General features: G+C 37.9%; 1 long non-coding RNA gene across 4 annotated transcripts in view; it reads right to left on the reverse strand.

Moving 5' to 3' along the window:
* Nucleotides 1–1062: 1062 nt before the first annotated feature.
* LOC115495769 (uncharacterized) overlaps nt 1063–12408 on the reverse strand; it is a 113918-nt gene continuing 102572 nt past the window's right edge. For 3 of the 4 annotated variants that reach the window (XR_012056696.1, XR_012056694.1, XR_012056695.1), the window contains 2 exons: nt 6199–6257; nt 1063–2342 (listed from right to left, as the gene is read on the reverse strand). This is a non-coding gene — a long non-coding RNA (uncharacterized lncRNA). The remainder of the gene's footprint in view (nt 2343–6198; nt 6258–12408) is intronic. The other variant, XR_012056697.1, reaches the window with a different exon arrangement.

Consider the following 12408-nt stretch of genomic DNA (forward strand, 5'->3'; position numbering starts at 1 on the left):
GTTCCGCAGTGCGCCCGGGCAGTGCTGCTCGGCGGCCGCCCTGGGACGGAGCCGCTGCCGGGGCAGATGCCTGTGAGGGCAGATCCCATCTCCCGTACATCCCAGGAGATGCCTGCAGCGGCTCCACCCGGGTACTGGATGCCTCAGGCTGGGTTTTCTCCCACCAGTGGGAGTGGGACATGCACATCCTCCCCTTCCCCAGAAACTCCGGCCAATGCCTCACGCGCCTTTGGGCCCTCACTGCTGAGGGGAGGCACGAGGGAACCTTCCAGAATCCCCGGAGTGACAGCGACTCGGGGCTTGTGACGCTTATTGAAAGAACAAAAACATATCTGAAAAATGAGGAACTCTGTTGACTGCTCCTATTTTGGAAATCTAGAATGACCTCCCCAACAAGGAAACCAGCTGGTCCTGGACTTGTGATTCTGAAAAACGCCATCACTGAATGTTTGTGTAATGCCTGGTATCTACGGCCTGCTGTGACGTTAAACAAGGATGCAGACTCCTGCCCACAGCACGGAAACTGAAAAAGTGATGGGAGAACTGATCTCTTCCTTCCAGTCTGCTGGGGGAAATACTGGGGGAAAAAAGAGAGCTGCTCCATCGTCATGGGCTTTTTAGGAATTGCTCTCTGCTGAGAATACCACTGGGATGAGTTCACATTAAACATGTCTCAACAACCAGCACCACGTCATTTCTTATGGGCTAGAAAGTTGCCATACAATGACAACTTATAGGTGCAATTGAATTAAAAGCTACACTTACTCATTAAAAAGATGCTGATAAGGCCATTCAGTGTCTACTTGAATTGTTGAAACCTGTATGAGAAAAGAATATGAAAGTGGAGCTACAAGAATTATACAAGGTAGGAAATGAACCATTTTAAGTACATATGAAGAGTTCCAACTGATATTTTACATGACGAGGAGCAGGTCCCAGTTGTATACATTCATTAATCTTGTCCCTTCCTTGAAATGTATAGCTTGCTGTTTCACTTTTCTAAAAAGCAACCAGAGCTAAAATCAGTTACAGAGATAATCGATAGAAATGTAACAGTGGAAGTTCTGGGGCTTGGACATTAATGATTTATTAAGGCTTTGAGACAGTACTTGTGACAGAATTATGCAAGCATAAGTGACAAACAAAAATAACATGAAGAAAAGCAAGTCTTTATGGTTAAAAGGTCCAAAGTCTAACTAGAACAAAGATTTATTTCCGCCCCCTTCCCAAAGAAAAGAAACTCCGTTTTCTTCTGGACTTTATATATAAATTTGATATCACACTCAAAAATTCTTTCGGCAAAAAAAAACAACCTCTTGCTTTTTGGCAAACAATGGAGGAAAAAACTTTCCTTCTCTCCATAGCATTCATTAGTTTGTTAATGACATTTAACACAAAATAAGGATATGCACTTCATAACACCTGCAAAGGACACAAGTAGTAGGCTAATAGGGGTGAGAGCTTGTAAGATCTCTGCCTACTCCACAAACAAATGTGACATTTTCAGATCCATCAGCTGCATTTAGTAACAGAGATACAGATTTCCTGTAAATGCAAGCAGAGAGAGACTGACAATTCATCTACATACAGAGTTGTGGTGATTTGACTGAGAGCTTGACTGCACATGGAATTATTCAAGAATAAAAACAGCATCCTGACTGAATAACTGTCTCATCCAGATATGTTTGTTCTAGAATACAAACTAGAATAAGGTAATTATGTATGTAATAAGCTCCTATATGTAGAATAATTTTGTAGGGCTGTGACAATTAAGATTCAGATCCTGCCTCAGCCTGAAACAGTTTTCAAGTAAAGTAATATCTTAAATTTGACTTTTTGAAAATTTCTTCATTCAAAATTCTGGTTATTACTTCCAGGATATTTTTTTTCTTCTGTTGAAACTAATTTGTCTTAGTTTGATTGAGGAAAGGTTTTGAATACATGAAATCACTGTAGATTTCCTTTTCTTACAAATGTCATGTAATCCAGAGTCTTACCTGAGCTCAAGCCTCTGAAATCTGGATTTATGTATGGCTTGAACTCATGTCCTATCATTTTAGGGATATTCTGACTTGACAGTCTTCCAGTATCAGTTCCACACTTCCCTAGAGTGAGGATTTCTGGCCCTTCTGTTTACTTATTCCCACACTCCTTCTCTGTATAAGACAGCAATACTCCAGCTGTCTGTGCATCAGCAGTCTCTGGTCAGATGTCTCTATGAAGTGCAAGGAGGATGGAGAATCACACGTGAGTTCCAATTGCCTTCTGGTGTGGATAGAGCAGAAAGTGCCATTTCAGGAGGGACATCCACCACTGTGGTCTGCAGGAGTTTGTACAGGAAACTGCAAAAGATGTGATAAAATAAATTACTAGTCTTTAGCTTGAGAGAATAAAAAATTTCAGTATTGAATCCTGCATAATGAAGAGACTGAAGCAGGTCTAAAATGTTTCTATTTCCTATCTTTGTTCAAAGGACTGTGAATATCCTACATTGTTCTTCCTCACCTCTCAATAAGGATGAAAGTTGCAGTGAAAAGTCTTTAACAGCATTGTGAGTTTTAGGACATAAATGGAATGGTCCAAGGCAGAATTATGGAATCTTGACCAATTGATGTATACATTAGAGGGTTTTCTGGAATGTCACTCACAGAATCATTGTTTATGGTTTATCACAATATGAAATACCTTAACTTCATGAGGGAGGAAGACATTCTTCTTCCTTGGCAACACACTTCTTATATCATAACCCCTAGTGCACAAAGTTAAAGTGGGCCCAGATGGCTGCACTGCAAAATGTAGTTTCAGTAGTGGTATCTTTATGGCATAATCTATGCTGTGTCAAAGTGGGTTAAATTAAATTTTAAATTAAGATGTTCCTCAGTGTCTTGCACCACTGGTCTTTCCCCTTTCACAAGGGAAAAAATGGAGACAATGTCATTTGTCATATATGTCATATAAACACAATGTTTCTCCACTACTAATTGTTAATGCTTGAGAATTTTTTTAAAGAGGAAAAAGTTAAAATATCTGAAGATTTTGTGCAGGTCAAGCATGGCTTGTTCTTGGAGTCGCCTCCTATAACTAATCTGCCGAGACGACAGCAGCAATGGAAAATCCTTTCAGTATAGGTGCTGTCCAGCTACAGAATTGCAAAATCTTAGGTATAGGGATTAGCATTATTTTAGGAATGATGGAGGGAAGCCTGCATCCAGGGCTTTGCTAATCTGAAAGAGTAGTAACGGGTTTTTAGTCTGATCCTCTTGTGCAACAGTCACATCTGACAGTATTTTGGGTTTAGGTGTCTTAAATCTACAATAATTACTCGTCTGTCTGTGAGTGAGTAAACTGGCCTGAAACAGCTTTTGGACAAGTGAATGATCGCAGATGAAGTAAAGAAATATTAATTATATAAAATTATCAACTTTTGGCCTTGCAAGCTGCTTAGTAGTAGAAGGACTTTTTCTGTCTTTCCAAGGATAAAAATCTCCTTGTTCTTTCCTTGCTTTGTTGGGGCTTTTTATGTTAGGTAGGTCTGAGACAAGCACCCAGATTACTGTAGAGCAGATGGGGAAATAACAGGGACATTTTTGACCTATGGTAAGAAGTGCCTAAAGATTTGTGGCGCAGATTGAACCAGTACTTCTCATTAATTGAAAAACTGAGAACTATAAAAGAGAAAGAGAGAAGTGAGGAAACAGGGATGAAATTGCAGCCCTTTTCTCTGATGCTGAGCCAGAAATGACTGGGCAGAACTGATGGCAGGAAGCGGATTACCTTACTGCCCTACTAACTCGCGTGCCTGAACCCTGCTCTAACATCTCTGGGTACCTGTGGGTAGTGCTTCACACTCACAGCCCTGCAGTGACTGACAGATGAGGAACAAGTCCATGAACTTGTGCAGCAAACAAACAGCTGTTCCTGCTTCTGACTAATTCCCATGCAACCACTCAACTCTCCAGTACCTCTACTAGTGAGACTGTGTTGCTGGTTATTAATGTTCCTTTAACACATACCTTTCAACTTTGTTGTTTACTACTGGCAGAAGGGATTCTTGTAATGTTTTACATTACAGTATTTGGTATTTTAACACATCTTTATTATTAATAAATTGATATAATTTTAAAATATTTTAAGGTGCAAGTTCATGGGGGAAAAGGAAGAGTCATGAAGTCATACCAAAAAACTTACATAATAGCCAAACTATTTTATAACGTTAGGAAAAAAACCCCAGTAAATAAACAGTACTCTACAAGAGCACAATACATTCGCTTTTTATTCCTTCCTACTAGTTACCACCTCATTGTGAAGATAGGGCACAGAGCCCTACAAGGACTACACATCCTTTTTTCAGTGGCGCCAGATGCTTTCTTTTTGCCAGTACTGAACATTTTCTTAGTAGTAGCTTTGAGTCTGCATCCAATTTTCAGCTGTATGGATGCAGCATATCAAAATACAAATCACTGTACATTTCAGCATCCTAGCATTATTGGCAGCAACACTTTTCCTTCAAAAACATTTTCTTTTACTGTTCTGCAACTGTGTTGTTAAGCTTTGTGCCGTAAGCTCACAGTAGACTTGATTCTGTAAAACAGTGATAAAATACACTGTTATTCAGAGAGTAATCTCATAATCTTGTCCTGATAAATTAAAGAGTTGGCCTAAGGACACTACACCTTCATGTTGAAAAGTTTTCAGTGTCTTTGCAAGCAAAGAAGACCTGCATAACAATTAAATAATACATTTCAGATATCACATATACAAGTATTATTGAGTGAGATAATGGAATTAACAAAGCTGGCACAGTCTCAGAGTTATTATTTCAGATACCTTAAAAGCATTCTCCGTTACTGGATATATCACATTTATAGCTGCTTCACAAACCACTGCCACATCACCAATGTTTGCCTTCTAGAAGCAAAGTCCTTACTTAAGTGCAGAAGTCAAGAAAACCAAATTCTGCATAGCAAAAATGTAATTTTATATATCAACATAAATATAAACATTTAAGGAAAAAAATTACTTCAGAACACTTCTATTAATTGAAAACTGGAACAATAGCTTTTCATTAAAAATTGTCTTCAAATAAAATTGACACTTGAGGATGGGCATTTTTTTTGTGTGTTTTGGTTAGCAAAACCAAGGTCAGTTAAGAAAAAAGTATATTAAAAATGCTTTAAATCAGAAAGATCTAAACTCTAATAATAGTTGCATTCTCTTATAAGGAACAACTGGCACGTGGATTGTACAGGGTCTGCTTGACTTGGGTTTGCAGTACCTCAGTTTAAGAGGAAAAATTACTCTTCCATTCAATTCCAGGTTGCAGCTAGACTTAGAACTGAAATGGCCTGTTAAGGCCAAGTCCCAACTCAGCCATGTGATTTTTAGCTCATAACAGAGCTGCTCAGCATAAAATCCTCTTTGCTGGGAGTATTTTTTCAAAGACACATTAAAAGCAAATGGGATGTTTGTGTTAAAACTCTGTGGCTATTCTAGGAAAATAATTGAGATAAATCCTCTGCTCATGAAACAAGTGCACTGTTAACAGGAACTCCTTTCACTGGATGGGCTTCTTAGTGATATTCCCCCCTTCCCCCCAAAAATCACCAACGACACTGGAAATCACCTTATGGCTACTGCAGGGTAAAGACTGGCATCTGGTTCTGCTCTGCAATATTGTTTTGATAAGATAAAAACTTGCAATACTGTCAGGAAGCAGCAAGGGCAGCTGCTCTCCCAGGGAACAGGGAGCCAAGGGCAGTGTCACCAGGTCAGGTCCTGGCTGTCCCCGTGAGGAAGCAAGGCAGGACCATTGACAGCAGCTGATATTCAACCAAGAGCTCAGACAATTAGAGGAGTTTGTGGTGATGAGGTAAATCCAAGGTGAAGCTGGAAGTCTATCTGCACGTCAGGATCAGACCCAGTGAGTGCAGCTGGAATCATGACCTCGGAGCAGGTTTGTGGTAAAAGTGAGGTCAAAGCCATCAGCCCATGGGTCAGGTTCAGAATCAGTGGGGCCCATGACCATGGTTTTACTCAGGCAGGGACTAAGGAAGCTCCAGAACCTGTGGACAGAGGTTGGGGGAGACCACAGGTGAAGTTTTTGAGTTGTGAGGGCCCTGACAACTACAGAGTAGAGAACTGTCACAAAACTCATGTCATGTGAACCATTCAAAATTCTTTAGAGATGCTAAGTTTTACCTTATGATGTTTGAAGACTTCCCAGAGAGAAAAGAGTTATCCCAGAATTGTCATGTTCCCTGAAAAAGGTATTAAGAGTTTTATCATTCCTGTATATTATTTAAACCTGACTTACTGCTTGCATTCAAACCCAAGTTACTATAAAGACAGATTTATAATTCAGCCTATGCCTAGAACTCAAAATTTAAAAAATTTTAGGGTCATCTATTTACTAAAGTTTCACTACAACAACAACTGAGAAAAAAAAAGGCAAGTCTTAGCTTTGTCTAAGACTTATTATTCATTTCATATAGAACAAACCTACTGACTGACATGTATAGGCACTTATCTGAAGACAATGAGCAGGTCCTCCTGCAGAAGCATGTGAATTTTATTCTGTTCATAGAGTTTCAATTTGGACTCATTCTAAGGTTATTCACTTGTGAAAAATTATGGTATGCAAGAGACTTTCTGCTTATAGTGGATTTTTAAGGCAGTTCATATCGGCTTATTTTGTGTAAGTAAACAAGAACTGAGAAATCTAAGGCTAGGTACAGGTCAGATTTTGTCACTTAGGTTCTATTCCTAAAAGGCCTCTTCTTGCAAATGGTACCTCATACAGAATGCACAAAAGTGAAAGTTTTAGTCAATTAAGTTTGTTTAAATGGCATTATGGGGGATAAGCCCCAACTGTTTCAGAAAGTGTTATCCTAGTGTTCAGAGACCTTGTACTTAGGCAGTCAGCCAGAATCTATCACCATGGATTCACAACAATCAAGGCCTTGACAAGTTTTATGTCTAAAGAAAACCAGTTAGTCAATTAATGGTTAAAGACTTCAAAACATCTTTTTGTTAGTATGACACTGATTCAAAAGATAAAAGAATAAGGAAATCTTTTCAATACTTTTCTGTTCTTTCCCCCAAATCTTCTGAGGAGGAGGAACGACAAAAAAAAAAAAAATCCAACCACAAATCCTGCTAGAACACATAATAGTTAACTAGTAGCCAATCGTTTAGAGTAACACTTCCATTAGCAATTGGTACATTTCCTCTAAAACAGAAAGGAACTTTCAATGGATTTTACGGTTTCAGACTTCAGTCTTTTCTTTAATTGGATGTGGCCATTTAATTTTGAATGAAATAGTTTTTCTTTTATTGCATTCTGATACATGCCAGCTTTGACAGAGAAAGCCAGCAACATAATGCTCATATGGCACATTAAGAGCCACACTCTGTTGTGGCTTTGCACTTCAGAGACCCTAAATTCTACAAAATTTGTTCATTAAAAGGCTTGACTACAGCAGGCTCAATAATTGAAGGAGGCACAATTGCTTTTTTGCAAAACCTATTTTTGAACTCTATGAAGGGAGAAAATAACAAATTATCTACCCAAATTTCTCTTCATATTCTTTAGCTAGCTCAATCAGACACAGCTACACTTATTGCAGGTGCTTCTCAATGAAATTCTGTGGCCCCAGTAATAAAGAATATCAGACTGCATCATCACAGAGATTTTGCTCATCCTGAAATCTAACAAGATATCTTTTAGGAATTTATATTTCTTCAGAAAACCCATGGTTCTGATTCCTAAAGTTATTCAGAACTCAACACTCTAAGCGCCATTGAGCAGACACTAAATATTACAGTGAGGCTGACCACGGTCATAATGCAAGCATGTGCATACACACTGCCTTGTAGATTTTCCTTGCTTGTGACTTTCACCCTTCTCAGCAGCCATTTGGATGCCTTCTAGAACAGCCACAGATTTAGGAATTGCCAGTTCCTAGGAATCTTTCAAAGAAAATGTGCACCCTCTACATGCCTGCACAACTGTGCTGACATCAATAAGCTTTTTTGTGAACATAAATTGTTTGCTGAAGGAAAATTCAGTGCTTTCTCTTATTGTCCTAAATTTGGTATAAATCTGGGAAATTATCCCTTTTAGAATTAGTGTTCAAACAGAAAATTGCTAGCACATCACTGGACACAGTTTTCAACTGAAATTCTGCCGTCCAATGAAGTCCTCAGCAGCAGTGCTGGCTTCCAAAACACCAGTTTTCTTGGTACCCAAGAGCCCCAGCTTTGCAGATGACCTTGAATATACAATTTAGATATTCAAATGCAGTGAGTGCATCTGCAGACCTTGCCTGAGCTTTAAGAATATTCTATATAGATAAGAATTAAAGCCAGAGGAATAATGTATTCTCCTACATGAGTTTCAACACCAGTCTGGAGTGTTGGCCTAAAGCTACCCAGAACCCTTCTACCAAATTTTTAAAAAAAAAAATTATTTTCAGGTTAGTTTGCTTCCTTTAACAGTGAACAAACCTGCAGCAAAACCAATTCTCCAGTGGCAAAATATTGCACAGGTTTTCCTCTATACACTGAGAGAATCAACTTCTGTTCCTTAATTGCATCCATCTGAATAATTTTAAACCCATCTTTTACTTTTTTTTTCTGTCCAAGTTCAATAATTGTTATACTTGAAGGCACCTGCAGAGAAGATTGATGAATCATCTTCCAGCAGCCATCAACTTTCTGAATGTATAAATTGTTCATTCAGGGTTCAGTCACAGAGATCAAACAGTCTCTTCCCTCATACCACGCTAGCAGCTTTATCAGTAAGGTAGACATAGACATGATCTGCAGTTGCCACCATTTTCAGAAAAACAACCTCAAAGCATCAACCAGGATTCATTATTTTTATTTAAATAGATTCCCTAAACATCACAGAGTTTAAGGAATGGCAAAAGGCAGACTGGGGACAGCTTATGTGGGAACTGAGAAATTACATGTCCTTTGTACTTTTTCCCAAGCTAATATAAACAGTGGCTGCTAAAGTTCAAGGAGATGACTTCAGCAGGTTAAAGGTGTCCTTTTCCACAAAACTACTATCACAACCTGGCTGATAGCCTCTCCACCTCGTAGCACTAGCAAGGGATTTTCTTCTCTGCATAAATTATACTAAATTAACCATCCCTGACAGGTCAGTGGTAAAATTATATATTTTTAGTGAAGCCAGCAGTTGAGATTTTCAAGGGCATTTTTCTTTTTGTTTCAACAGGAATAGCAGGGAAAGAATGTCTACCCTGAAAAATTCTGCCCTTGCATTTCCATTTTGGCTAGAAACCAAATTGTTTTCAAAAGGTGCAGCTCATCGAGAGGGAGCCTTTGTTTAGTTTAATTTCATAGTTATAAAATATAAAACTGTGAAACTGCAGTAAAAACATATCAGCCACTTAAGCAAGGATGCAATACATTATCAAATTTTTCCTGAAGCAATGAAGATTCAAAGCATGGTTTCCTCTTTTTGCCTTTTCTTTTTGTCACAGCAATTAAATTATTTTTTTTTGTGGGGGGAAAAAAAAAAGTAAACAAAACAAAAGACATACACATCCCTCTGTTTTCAAGGATATGTTTTCATCAACTCAGGTCTAGAGCTACTTAGAAAACAGGAGAAAATGTTTATCACTGTTTTAATTTGATTAGTTAAACGTTGCTGGAAAAATCAACACTTCAACATGTGAAACATTTTCATTAATTTTACAAATGTCAACAGGGACTGGTTCTGCAAAAAGTCAGGGGTGGAAGATCTATGCCCAGCAGCCACAATGTCTAAATCAATTCAGTATATCTGTCCCCAAACAGAACCAAATAGAACTGAGTTGCAAGCATTAGAGTTGTTCCCTCCTTCCAAATCCAAAGCAGCAACTCTTCTGAAAGAGTCTCCTTTCCAAAGTGCTTCATGCACCAGCCATTGAAAACAAATGAGAAAAAAGGCCTGGCTTCAAATGACACGACATTGGCCAGTCAGAAAAGCCGAGCCATTAATCATTTGTAAAAACATTTGACTTTGGTCATTGCTACAACTCATTTGGAAATCCTTGTGCACGCTAGGCCTGTATATATGTATGTATATACATGAGTACAGTTCCTCTTGAGGTTCCCACTTCTTTATCTGCCAGCTGAAATACTGCGAGGTGAGAGGGGAGTTTTGCTAAGGGAAAAAGGCTCACAGATCTGCTATAAAGTTCACAATCACATTTGACCATATTATAACCCAGCAGAACTCACATGTAAGCAAACTTGACATGTTTGCATGAACTCCACTGAGAAACAACTTAGGGGGATTTTTTAAAAAAAGGGAATAAAAAGAATGAAAAGAAATTCCATTCTATCACAATAAAATACCCAACTTAAGCTAATTATTTAAGCATGCTCTTCAAAAGAAATATAAAAGCTTTAATTAAAATTGCACACATGAACCAAGACTTAATCAACTACAGTTATCAAATTCAGCTAGTGGTAAGCCACAAGCTCTAAAAGGTCCCATTTGGCTGATAAATGCAACATTTTTTTTTAATATGTACAATAAAAATAGCAATATCATTTAATGTGAAATGTGAAAAAATTATTGCAACAAAGTGACCCTTGCTCCTAAGCTGAGAGTTTGGCCCTAGTCTTCCACTCACTGAGACTGTGAGCATGGTCTTTCCAATACATCTGATTTACATGGCATGAGTGTGCCATTTTGTATACAAAATTTTAGCACACAGCAATCTCTGATGGCTGATTACCACCCTCCCTCTCGCCTTCTTTCCTTTATTATTGGGTTTATAATGAAAACGTTGACACAGCCTTAACTATGGCAACATTAGCATTTGCCATTATAATTAACAGATTCTTTTTTTCCCCTTTGTGATTTACATGCATATATTCTTCCCAGTGCAGTAATTACAGATGGTATATCTTGTAACATATACTATCCCTGAACAAGAAATACATTCTTTTTGGAGTATGTCTCTGATAAATTTTATTTAAATTTAAAAGGTAATAGGCAGAAAATGTAGTTTGCTTACAAGTTTCCTTTATGGTTGTTTGACTGTCACTTTTCTGCAGATTTATGATAATCATCCTTGCAACAAAAACGTTTACTTCACTGTCTAAATAATAAGGTAATTTGTTACAGCTAATTACTCAAGTGCTTCCTTAATCTCAATTAAAAGATTCAGGCTTATTTTCTACATTTCTGCAGCAGTATGCTCCAGAATATCTTGTTAATGTATTCCCAATCACATATTTGTTAAGGAATGCATGGTCCATGCAAAACTGAAATGCTAAAATACATAGCTGCAATCTTAAACAATGATTTATTGTGACATGGGATGTGGGACATTTCCACAGCTTTTGTGATTGCAGTAATGAAGCTGTAAACCAAATAGCATGAAATGAAGCAAGGCCTTACAATTTAATCAGCTCGTAAACAGATCTACTGCATCAAGCAAATGACATTATTATCCATCCGAAGTAAATCATGCTAATCTCAGGAGATAAAATCAACATCATTAATGGTCACATGTCATATTCATCAACACTAAACCATCCCTTTTGACAGATTAATCCTAACTACAGCTCCCACGATGTATGGTAATAGGGCTTGTAGCATACATTTCATTCAGCAGTAAGGCTAACCAGCACTCTTAGTCTGCTATTACAAATAATTTTTTTATTGATTTACATATTTTAAAATGCATTTAAGGTGAGGTACCATTAAAAATCCTGTCACTATCACATATTTCTTCCTCACATTCTCAGCCTGTATTAATAGAAACTAAACACTGTATGCCATATAAATACTTTAACACACTGTTAGTGGTAATTAAAGAGTTTTGCCTGTGTTTTTCATTCAGCAATGAAAATATTCACCCTATTTAATAGGGTTTAAAGAATTATTGATACTATTATTTTAATATCTCATTTGTAGTGTATCAGCGCATAGGGCGCCTGGTCATGGATCAGAGCTCAATCAAGCCACGTAGGATCCTGAAGATGTTATTATCTATTATCCCATCATTAATACAGCATCAAAAAACCCAAAGATGCATTTATGATATTCACTCTTCATTGCAGTTTAATATATCCTGCAGACTGGTGGTGTATTTTTGCTCTGACTCCAGCTCCTGCATACTGCCTATTTGTTCCAAACGCAAAATATATTTATTTATCATGGAACTGACCCTATATGAATGCTTTTGAAAAGTGTCCACTATTCAAAGTGTCACTTTCCTTGAACAGGCACTGAATTATATTGACAGGCACATTATCAAGGGCTGCTGACTGACAGAATGAATGACTGCGGCTCCATGCCGCATTGCCAGTCATTGACTGAGTGGGTGCAAAAATTATCTACAACCTTTGGAGATCTAAAGGACTCTGAACTATGGCTAGAAA

Source organism: Taeniopygia guttata, chromosome 6, assembly GCF_048771995.1.
Source record: "Taeniopygia guttata chromosome 6, bTaeGut7.mat, whole genome shotgun sequence".
Classification (NCBI taxonomy): domain Eukaryota; kingdom Metazoa; phylum Chordata; class Aves; order Passeriformes; family Estrildidae; genus Taeniopygia; species Taeniopygia guttata.